The 12,432-nt window shown below is 40.1% G+C and overlaps 1 long non-coding RNA gene across 1 annotated transcript in view; it reads right to left on the reverse strand.

The window, feature by feature from the left end:
* The window catches only part of LOC129144118 (uncharacterized), a 79,893-nt gene that overhangs the window by 58,120 nt on the left and 9,341 nt on the right, over window positions 1-12,432 (reverse strand). The window contains exon 3 of the long non-coding RNA XR_008548304.1: window positions 11,312-11,442. This is a non-coding gene — a long non-coding RNA (uncharacterized LOC129144118). The remainder of the gene's footprint in view (window positions 1-11,311; window positions 11,443-12,432) is intronic.

The following is a 12,432-nucleotide window of genomic DNA, read 5'->3' on the forward strand; positions in this document are numbered from 1 at the left end:
TATGGAAAACCAAATACCGTATGTTCTCACTTATTAAGTGGGAGCTAAGCTATGGGTAAGCAAATACATACAGAGTGGTATAATGGACTGTGAAGACTCAGAAGGGGGAGAGGGAGGGAGGGCAAGGGATAAAAAACTATGTATTGGGTACAATGTACACTACTCGGGTGACCAGTGCACTAAAATCTCAGATTTCATCTCTATACAGTTCATCTGTATAACCAAAAACCACTGTACCCCAAAAGCTATTGAAATAAAAAATTATTTCTTAAAAAAAGTTAGGTATTCCCTTTACTCAGCTCCCCAACCATCCTGTGTTTTCCTCTGTTATAGCAAGCATCACATTGTCCTGTAGCTGTTTAATTATCTTTCTTCCCCAGAAGACAGTAAGTCCTTTGAGTGCTGGGATTTGCATTCACGACACCTATCACAGTACCAGGTACAGGGTTAGTAGTCAAGAAATGTTTGCTGAATTAAAATGAAATGAAATAAATTAGATTTACTTCAACCTATAGAACTAGTTCAGCTTTCTCAGGAAAATTGTGGGGTTTTGTTTTGTTTTGTTTTGTTTTGTTTTGTTTTGCTTTTTGAGACAGAGTCTCGCTCTGTCACCCAGGCTGGAGTGCAGTGGCGCGATCTCAGCTCACTGCAAGCTCTGCCTCCCGGGTTCACGCCATTCTCCTGCCTCAGCCTCCTGAGTAGCTGGGACTACAGGCGCCCGCCACCGCGCCCAGCTAATTTTTTGTATTTTTAGTAGAGACGGGGTTTCACTGTGCTCTGGATCTCCTGACCTCGTGATCCCCCTGCCTCGGCCTCCCAAAGTGCTGGGATTACAGGCGTGAGCCACTGCACCCAACCGGGGTTTTTTATGGAACAGAATTTGTTGATAGATAACTGTGGTTTCATTTATATAATTCTGTCAGACTTTTGTCATAAATAAGTTCACAGATTAGGGAAAAGGTCTTTTGCCAAATTCCATGCCCTCATCTTGGTGGATGTATTGTTGTCACTGAATACCACATAATTGCATTTGCTGCAGGATGAACGATTCCTTAGGAGCATGACCTGATCTGCTCTTCTTTTTCCCAGACAATAGACTCACTGGTTGTTGTTGGATGTATATACTGTCACCTGTGAGGAATGGAGGAAACATGATGACCATCTAATGCAGTAAACAATCAAGAACAATCCCCCAAGTCAGTGTAACTGTAAAAATATAGGACAGGCAGACAAGGACCTGGCACTTTAGTTGGTGCAAAATGTTGGATGCTGGAGAGAAAATTCAAGAAAGAACTATGGAGTGATGAACTATTTGGAAATATATTGCATGGTTGGTCAAGAGTAGAAAGGAGATGGAATCAGCTGTCTTCCTGAGTAATTGTTTTTTGCAGCAGGTCATTTTTTTAAAGGAAACAGTGTGGGAATTCGTGATGAGGAATAGCTGAGAGAGAACATTTCTACTCCCCAGATTTATTTTGCAGCCTATGTCCGACTAAAGTTGGAAAAACAGAATTACATTCCAATGAAACTTCTTTCTGTAAGATGATCAGCAAAAAGGATTCATTTTGGCTGTAAAGGTTTAGGAATTATGTACAGTTACTCCTGAAGTAGGAAGCTCAAGACTAATAAGGAATCTCCCAGCAACTGTCAGATTATGGTCCATCAATCTCGTTTCACCATTATGGTAGCCAAAGCAACTGGATCAATAATTTTAAAGTCCAACTCTTTGTTGTCTTGGAAACAGGATGCCTTACTCCTGAATGGAACTGATCAATTTCTCAGCAATCAAATTGCAAATAATGCTCTGACTAGAATGTATACTTGTTAGTTTTCAGGCACAGTAATTAGAATTCTAGGCAGGTTTTCCTCTCACAGAAGGTTAAGGAGACTTCACCAACACAAAGGACTGAGGTGTTATATATTTGAAATTACTCATTTTTCTATTTCCTTTGTGGCTTCCCAAAGTCACAATTCCTTTCAATAAAGTTGCATGCTTAATTGGTTTTGCTGAAACTAATAAGAATGGTTATTTCAATCTAAGAACTGAAGGTAATGATTATAAATACAGCATTTGAATCACTTGTCATGTATATTCAATTTCTGAAAAAATTATAAACATCTTTCTTATATTGAATCTTTTTGTAAACAGCAAAAATATTTTGTGAGAGTGTTTAATTTTGAGGTGTTAAGCAATTTGCCTCAGTCCTATACAGGAGATCATGAGTGGGAATTTGAATAAAGGAAAATGTTAATGAAACTGTTGGAAACAAAAATGAAGAAAACAGAAGGTTTAAGGAGAATGTAAGTGCTCTTTAAAATAAGAAGGAATAATTTTAAAAGCAAAATAATTGGGGAAAAACATTTCTTCCCTCCCTGAAAGCCTAGGATTGAAAGAATTATAATGAGTAAATAATTATAAGAAAGAGAGAACCAGTGATCTCCCAAACATGTGTACCCATATTCTGCCTCATTCTTCCTCTTATGTTAGAGGAAGTGACCCACCTCCCAGGCCCATTCATGTACCCATGCTTTGGAAAACTCACTTTCCCTCATCCCTGGGACCTTCTGTCTTCTACAGAAATCAATCTCTCCCTTTCAACTGGATCCCTCTCATCAACAATTATACATGCCCATGATTAAACCATCTTAAGAAAAAAAAAAAAACGCAACTCTCATCACTACAGTTCAATTTCGCTGCTGCTCTTCACAGCCATTCTCTTAAAAGAGTTGTCTAAACCACTGTTTCCATTTTCTCACCTTCCACTCACTAAAACTCACTCCTAAATGGTCTCTGTGACCAACATGCCACGGCATTTAATTTCCAAGTCAACAAATCCAAAGGGCACCTTTTAGCATTTAGGACAACATGTGACGCTCCCTCAACTTAAAACACTCCTTCCTTCAGATTCCAGGACACCCCACTGGCCTGGTTTTCCTCTCACATCTCTCTTTTTTTTTTTTTTTTTTTTTTTTTTTTTTTTTTTTTTTTTTTGCCTGCTTTGCTGTCTCTTTTTCCTTTGCCAGTCCCCATGGTAGAGTTCCTCAAGACTGTGCCCTCTACCACCTTTTTTTACTCTTTGTTCTCTCCTTAGGCAATTTCATCTAGACCCATGCTTTTTCCCAGCATCTCTAGTCTCTAAGACTCTCAAACACATACTGCCACCCAGACCTCTCCTCTGAGCTCTCAAACAAGATGCCTAACTCCAACCATGAAATCGCTAATCGAAAGTCTTGGAGGCAACCCAATCTCAATAGGTACAAGGCAAAACTCATGCTCTGTCCCTAAAACCTAATCTTACCCCAGAGTTCTCAATTTCAGTGAATGGCACCAAGCCAGATAATATGGTTTGGATTTGTGTCCCCACCCAAATCTCATGTCAAATAATCTCCAGTGTTGGAGATGGGGCCTGGTGGGAGATGACTGGGTCCTAAGGGTGGATTTCCTCCTTGTTGTTTTTGTGATAGTGAGTGAGGTCTCATTAGATCTGGTTGTTTAAACATGTGTGGCACTTCCTCCTTTGCTCTCTTCCTCCTGCTGCAGCCATGTAAGACGTGCCTCCTTCCCCTTTGCCATCCACCATGATTGAGTTTCCTGAGGCCTCTCCAGCCATGCTTCCTTATAGCCTGCTGAACCCTGAGCCAATTAAACCTCCTTTCTTTATAGATTACCCAGTCTCAGGTATTTCTTTGTAACAGTGTGAGAACAGACTAATATACCAGAATCTTGGCTTCAGTATTTTTCAAATATGTTCACTCCTTATTATGTCCACTGCTTCTACCCTCACCCAAGCTGCCATCACCTCTTGCAAAGCCTACTACTAGATGGTCTGCCTGTATCTTAACCTCCTCCAGCACATTCACCACATATCAGCCTGTGTGATGTTTTCAAAACCAAAGTCTGATGATGTTGCCCCTTATAACACCATTATTTACTCCCCACAAATTGCAAATTAAGGATCAAAATTTTTCGTGTAGACTAAAAAGTCCTGCATTTCTGGCCCTTCTTCACTTTCGAGCATCAAGTAATACCATCCTTTACCTTGTTCTCTATTCTGTAGCCCCACTGACCTTCCTTCAGTTCCTTGGGCTCAGCAATTTTCTTCCACCACAAGGTTTTAACACATGCCACTCCCACGGCTCCCTCTCTCCTCTCCTACCTCTAGCTTAGTTAATAATCTACTCATCATTTGTGTCTTAGCTAAACCATCACCTTCTTCCAGAAGATTTCTTGCCACTCCAGTCTAAGTCAGCTTCGTTGTTAGTTTTTCACAGAAACGCATCCCTTCCTTCAGAGAATTTACCTGTGTTTATAACTGTATATCAATTAGTGCCATCATCGATTAAGTGTCTGCCTCACTGACCTGACTGAAAGCAGGAGTAAGATCCAGATTTGCTCCTGCTCTCCACACTTTCCAAGGAGCCTCACAGAATAGCCAGCACATAAAGATAGCTTGACAAGCATATGTTTAATAAGAAGTGTTTTTAAAGTATTTCACTATACTTTATCTTCCTGTCATGAAAATTGTGATAAAATATCTCAGAATAGCTGTTAGATGCCTCACACAACTACTTTGCATGAAGGCAAATACCACAAATGTAGAATAAATGTTCTAGAAACTGGAAAATAACTGAGTCCAGGAATTTTAAGGTAAAAAGGTGGAGAATCCATTAAATAATTCCTCAACAATAGTCACTGTGCTCAATGAGAGAAGTTGCTAATGAGAGTGTGTTGTGACTACAATGTGTAGAGTAAACAAAAGATGGTCATCTTTTTTGAGTCTCATCCTCTCAACTTACAAAGTAGATGACTTCCAGAAAGATAAAACAACCTGTCCAAGTTCCCATAATAGAAGAACCAATGGCACCACTACATTTGTATCCTTCCATGCACCTAATATCAGGCTGTGTTCTCAGATGACATATGATAAAGTATATTAATTAAAGGGAACATGTGGCTGGGCATGGTGGCTCATGCCTGTAATCCCAGCACTTTGGGAGGCTGAGGCAGACAGATCACCTGAGGCTAGGAGTTCGAGACCTGCCTGGCCAGCATGGCAAAACCCTGTCTCTACTAAAAACACAAAAATTAGCTGGACTTGGTGGCACATGCCTGTAATTACAGCTACTTGGGAGGGTGAGGTGGGAGGATCAACTGAGCCCAGGAGGCAGAGGTTACCGTCAAAAGAGATCACGCCACTGCACTCACCCTGGGTAAGAAACCGAGACTCTATCTAAACCAGAGCTTCAAAAAAAAATTCCTCAGTTTACTCATCTGTATAATGGATATCATAATAGCATGTGACTTACGAGATTGTTGTGAGGATTGACTAATTCTCACTTACAGGATTGTTGTGAGGATTGAATAAACCCTAACTTTGTGGCTCTCTCCCACTAATTTGTAGGAAATTTACTAGCTTATTTTATGGGACTGTTGCACTAATGCCTTGCTATGGTCAGTAGCAGAAAGCTACAGTATTCATGCACTAGCTATTATTCCTTTTGCTGTGAGGATTGAATAATGCAAGAAACTATTAGCAAGTACCTGACAGAGAGTAGGGGCTATTTACTTTGGCAACACTGTGCCATTCCTAAAGAATGCCTGCCACCCTTTGCACTGAGAAGACCCTTCAGGAAAGGGGCAACGCAGAAGATGTGAAGGACAAGAGCTACGTGAAGGACAAGGGCTGGGGGCCTAAGAACCAAGCCTTTAGAGGAGCCCTTTGCCTAATTTCTAGAGTAGTGACAGCATTAAGATCCCAATCATAGAGAAATCTTTTAGTGTTGGGCTTAGAGAGTTCCCCTAGGCCCAATTTGTTATCTATTTTCTTCTTAATGTTCAACATCCTTTCCTGGCAGGATTTCAGAGCAGAAAACATGGTCTTCCTTGTACCAAGTCCTCGGCAGTTTAGGACTTACTTAGCTCAAGCAAGTTATCAAAGGCAAAGCCAAGTCCCAACCCTTAGTGCTTTGACTCCCAAGTCCCACACTCTTCCTCCGAAAAAAGTCACATCGTGTGAGATTGATTTTACCCTCTACTATGCTTCTGTTCGCACAGTAAATGTCAACATTTCTGTTAATTCGGTTCGTGCATTTTTGAGCACTTTTTCTGTTCTTGCAAGACATTGTGATGAAAGTGAAAGACTGAGGTAGCTAATCAAAGGAGAATCAAAAATAACTCCAAAGTGCCTCTTGAATCTGCCTGCTTCTTCAGAGTCACTGCCCCTGCCTCCATTGAGATCACACCTCAAATATTGCAAGAATCTCCTAAGTGGTCTCCATCTCTAGTTGCTTCAATCCTCCATCATTTGTACACACTTCAAAAGTTGTCATTGACTTCATTAAAAACCTTGATGGCACCTCAGTCACTTTGTCAGGGTCTTCCAGTCCTACCTATACAGTAGAATTACCAGGGCATTAACTGTCCAGACCCTATCCCAGAGATTCTGACATTAATTGGTCTGGGTGGGGCCGTTATCTTTTTTTTTTTTAATCTCCAGGTGATGTTAAATTGCAGCCAAGAGTAATAATTCCTGGCCTACCAAACAGAGCTAGACTTTCTGAACATTGCATTTGAGGCCCTTTACAATTAAGCAACAACCTACTTTTCTCATCTTATCTCCCCCTATTTTATTCCTACCACAACAGCATTTGCTATCATAACCATTTCTTCAGGTCAGCCAGGCGTGGTGGTTCATGCCTGTAATATTAGCACTTTGGGAGGCCAAGGCAGAAGGATCCCTTGAGTCTAGGACTTGGAGACCAGCCTGGGCAACGTAGGGAGACCCTGTCTCTATAAAAATAAAAATAAGTAACAATACTACTAGTAATAATAGCCGTCATTAAGGTATCGGTGGTCTTCATTAGACTACGAGCCCAATAAGGCCAAAAACTATGTCATTTATGTCTGCCTCCCTAGTATCTGTCACAGTGCCTGAAAAATAAGAACTGCTTAATGAATATTGGTTGAATGGACAGATGGATAAATGGATGAACAGACAGATAGGTGAGTGGATAGATGGATAAATTCTGAACTAATCTGATCAGGATCCTATGGGACTGCTCTTCCACAACTGAATTATCAGGCCTAAAAATGAAGGTTCTTATGTCAATATGCCTCTACTATTTATTTCAGAAAATTCTTGCCCAGGAAAGTAAAAGTGTGAATTATTGGTCTACAAATCCTAAAGTGTTATAATCTGAACTTTGTCTGATCCAATCAGACCACTACATTGAAAGTGAACCTACTTTCAACCAGACCTCCAAACCCTATAAATTTATGCCCCTAAGCTCTATCTTCTGAAACCTTAGACATTGTCAAGGGCGTGCTCTCCCTATATCAGCAAGTAATGAATTCAGCTTTGTTTGATCAGTAGGTTATTCACTTGTCTTTTGGAAATATGGAAATAAGCATCTACATTATTTCCTTGTAGTGCTTTGACTAAGTCAGCTACATTGTCAAATGTCTCTACCTGTAAAATGAGTCCAATAGTATTTGTCACATGTCTTCCCATATTCTTCTTTGGAAGAATTAAATATGCTATAATTTTCTACAGCACGTTGAGATCCAAGGATCTCAAAGCCTTTTCTTTCTGCCAAGTGCTAAGTATGTTACATGAATAGCACTGCTTCTGAGAGTGGCAGAGAAAAGGATTTCATAGCTCCAAGTACTGTGCTGTCAAACTGGTCATTCTCCAAACACAATGACTTTATCATACTATTACATAAGAGCAATACAATGGGAAGGACTGGATGAAAATTATGACTGTTAACTTGCTGCTAGTTTCCGAATTAAGAACTAAAGAATGCTTCCCAACTGCTGATTTCTTTATTTGACTTCATTAGAAAATCACTCATGGATGGATTCATAATTAATCTTAAATTACAAGTACTTGTTTATTAATGTTACCAAACTCAGAAGCAGTACAACTGTCTATGATATGTCAATTTTAAAATGCTGTGAAGCAAACTGTTACTCTGTGTTAATTATGTTGAACTTTTCACATTTTGGATTCTAAATGGCACTAACGCTTTTACAAACTTGGAACATTCTATCCTTATGCTTCACAGTGAGAAAGAAAAACTACCTACTGTTCATTATCTAACAAATGGGTAGATAGAAAATAGTTAATACCACTAAAAAAAATCGTAAACGAAGCTGCATTCCATTTCAATAAAATCTGACTAGAGAATAAATTAGCATTAATTTTTATTTTTTTTGAGACAGAATCTTGCTCTGTCACCCAGGCTGGAGTGCAGTGGCACAATCTTGACTCACTGCAACCTTCGCCTCCCAGGTTCAAGCGATTCTCCTGCCTCAGCCTCCCGAGTAGCTGGGACTACAGGCGCCTGCCACCAAGCCCAGCTAATTTTTTGTGTTTTGTTAGTAGAGACGGGTGGGGGGGGGGGGGTTTCACCATGTTGTCCAGGCGGGTCTCGAACTCCAGACCTCAAGTGATTTGCCTGCCTCAACCTCCCAAAGTGCTAAAATTACAGGCGTGAGCCACCGCGCATTAGAATTTCTATGCAAGAAAAAAAATGCAATATTGGTTTCGACAGCGACAGGAGTTAGCCAAAGGTCCCCGGGCGAAACCCCTCCTTAAAGCCTAAAGCAGCTTAAAGCTGAAAAACCAGACTGCTGGTCCGGATGAAGCCTGCCCTTTCCCAGCTGATTCTTTCTGAATAATGCCCGCCTGCGCACTGGGAGGACGGGGAGGAGCCTGGTCTCTCCGGTTCCCACGTAGTAACCTGGGATCCAATCTGTGAGATGGGAAACCTGCTAGCAGGACTTTCTCTAGCTTTGCAGAGAGTTATTTTTCCCTTTCCTTTTTGTCCAATACATTCCGTTCCCCCTCACACTTCAAAGTGTCTTCGTGCCTAGCTTTTCCTGGTCGTGTGACAAGAACCTGGCTTTTTCTACAGTTTCTTAAGTGTCTCTACCAATTCTTGTTGCCTGGGTATTTAAGATGCAAAGAAGAGGTCTAGAGATTTAGTGAATAAGTCTTTGGAGAAGGACCCTACTAAGTTTCTAAGTTTATCCATGCATGTTGGGGTGTGTATAATTCAAAAGATATAATTTGACATTAAAATTATAATGCAGAATTTACTGGACAATACTGAAAAACATGAGAACTGTGAGGTTTTCTACGAACTTGAAGTAATTGCTTTTATCCTTGTCAAGATTCACTGAAACTGGATTTATAATCACCAAAGAGGGTCCTGTAGGAAATAATTATGTACTCTATAAGACCTTTCCAATTTGTACTAATTAACTAAAACACCCATGGTGAATTATAAAATTTTGTGAACTGGAGAAATAAATAATATGATTAAGACCCCAAGGCAATGAATCAAGCCCAGTGTCTTCATTGTACATAGAACAATGCCCTTCAATGGTGACCAGACTGTATCTTAGCAACACAATAAGCTCTTCACTGGTAACAAAGAACATATAATAGTTAAAGCAAATAATTGCTCACCCCCAGTTTTGTATTCTAGTCTTGGTTTTGCTACTAATTTGTAGATCTAGTAAATCACTAATCTACCTTCATGTCTCTAGGTCTCTTTCCATAAAATTAAAGGAAATGTTGTAGGATATTTAGCAAGGAGAGCAAAGATCTGGACTACGTTAAATAATATTAATGTAACTCAAATTTGAGGTCAATCAGAAAAGAAAGAAAGGTAAATGTTAAAGAAAGCTCAAATGTCCCCTTAACATTCGACATGGTTTCACAAAACACTGCTTGTTCTTTGGATAGTCTCCAGAGAGCAGCCTTCAAATCTTTATTATAAAGTATTGTCAAAACCCAGCCACATGGAACAATGGTGATTTTTTCCCCTCTCTCCACTACCCCTTTTGGCTCCGTATTTCCTTCTTCCTGCCTTGACAGTGGGATAATTTCAGGAGCAAATTAGGGCCAAGGGAAAAGATTTTGGTTCCTCATCTACCTCCCTCCAAGCTCCTCTCCTAAGTATCTGTCCCACTCTGAATACCACCTTGTTACAGAAAGGGCAAGCAAAACCCTGGAAAACTCCCACCACTATTACTCCCTCTGCCCCATACCCATCCACCTAAGGAGGCCAGGAAACCCCATTGTGTTTGGCATCCACTCCTAGGCATGTCATAAAAACACACTCTCAGAAGGCATCAATGACTTCTTTTCATGTCTATTAAAGGAATATGAAGTATTTTTAAAACAAAACAAAACAAAGAAACTTCTCTTTGACCCTCTCCAGGGTGTTATTGGTGGAGGGTGTCAAGGTTCTTGGCATTTTGAACAAAGAATTGGTCAAAATGCACAAACAAAGCAAGGAAAGAATGAAACAACAAAAGCAGAGATTTATTGAAAACAAAAGCACACTTCACAGTGTAGGAGCAGCCCAAGCAAGCGGATCAAGAGTGCTGGTTACAGAATTTTCCAGGGCTTAAATAGCCTCTAGAGGTTTCCCATTGGTCACTTAGTGCACACCCTATGTAAATGAAGAGGAAATGAAGTTACAAAATTATTTACTCGCTGTACACCCTATGCAAATGAAGAGGATGTTTTCTGCCATAGTTAAGGTAAAGTTACAAAATTACTTACGTGGGTGAAGAAGGTTGGGATTTAGTTCTAGGAAGTCCTTAGTTTCCCTGCCTCCAGACCCTATTCCCCTGCCTCAAGGGTATTATCTTCCGCTGCTAAAGAATCCAAGTCCATACATTGCAATGAGCCCCAGACAACGCAGCTACTAAGAACTACACTCAAATCTTACCAAAGGTGTCACCGTGGTGGCCATTCTCGTGGTCCTTTCATCAGATGAAAATCCATCTCAGAGACAGGCAAAGCACTCATTTACAAATTAGTTCCCTTGCAGTTAATATATTGTTGCTAGAATCTAATGCTATCCTTATCTTTCATTACTTACAGCCAATGTATTAATATCCCATGTTTCTTCTAAAATGATTTCAATCTTCTTATTTAGCTTGTTCTAAACTCAACCACTTTGCAGTAATAAACCTGCTCCCCCTAATTAACTGCTCATGGGGGGCCCACACTACCCTGCAAGGAAGTGATTACTAATGTGAAGTGTTCAAATGGCCCCAGTGGGGGGCCAGGATGCCAGCAAGCTCAGTATTCACAGTTCCATCAATTTCTTCATAATTATGAGCTTGGATTCTCATAATTTGGAGTAGCAAAAACCTTCTAACTGGTACCTTAAAATCTACCAAATAAACATTTACATGTTGCTTCACTTCATGGCGAGGACTGCAACAATGAACACTAGAAATGTATTTATTATTACTAAATTAAAGAGCTCTTATTGATATGCTTACCAAAAAACATCACTATGCAGGGCACTGAAGATTAAAGCACACATAAGCCACAGTCAGTTCTCCAAATCTCATTGGCAAGCAGGGGAACTTCACAGGAAAGGTATTTCCAACAGAAGATAACATTAAAAGTCCTGTGCACATAAAAATATCATAAACTGTTACAAGATTAATTGCCAAATAAGTAGATTCAATGATTCACAATAGTAAGAGATCATTTTGGGATAGAACGGACTGGGAAGGTTTCAAAATTTTGAAGATGCTTAGGCAAAATATTGACTAAAGTGTGGGAGTTGAGTGGTTACCAATGGAGAAAGACATTCTTAGTAACTGCAAATTGCTCATTTAATAACTATTATGTGAATACCAATCAACTCAGGGCATTATTTATACAAACTTATTTATACTTCTAAACATGGACAGGTAGGTTTTATACCTTGATTTTTTTTTTCAAAAGAAAACAGGCATAGAAAAATCACACAGCTAATTAGTGGCAGCACCACAATTTAGACACTCTGACCCCTAAGTCAGTTTATTCACTCAGCTATAATATGTCACCGTTTAAAGTTAGGTGGAAGAAACTGAGTGAGGAAGAACCTGAAGACCAGACACTTTAAATAGATCAGTTTGACGGTACAAAAGGGCCCATGAAGTTGAATCAAGAGAAATAAGAATATAGAGGCAGACTTTGGAGAGCTCTGAACACTATGCAACATGGAGTCACTGAGTAAGTTGAAAAGCTCACTTTGGTTGTTGGATCAAAATTCATTACAGGGGAAAAGACTAGACATAGAAAAACAACTTAGAAGACAAATCATTCAGCAAACATTGTGGTATTCCACATACAACACGATAACGGCTTGCACTAGTGCAGTAGCCATGGAAATGGGCAAAGGACATGGATGGGAAAGACTACAGAAGAACAATCTGCGTGATTTGGCAACTGGAAGAGACTGGCCAGCTTCCTTGCATTTGTTCCTCTTCCAGGACACACAGCTAAACTATACATTCCAATCACCTTTACAGTTACATTGGTGAGGTGCCTGAGTTCCAGCCAAAGGAGCATAACATAAGTGAGGGGCAAGGCAACACTTCCAGGTCTGAGCCGAAAACCTCCCACACCT

This window comes from Pan troglodytes, chromosome 1, assembly GCF_028858775.2.
Source record: "Pan troglodytes isolate AG18354 chromosome 1, NHGRI_mPanTro3-v2.0_pri, whole genome shotgun sequence".
NCBI classification, from domain to species: domain Eukaryota; kingdom Metazoa; phylum Chordata; class Mammalia; order Primates; family Hominidae; genus Pan; species Pan troglodytes.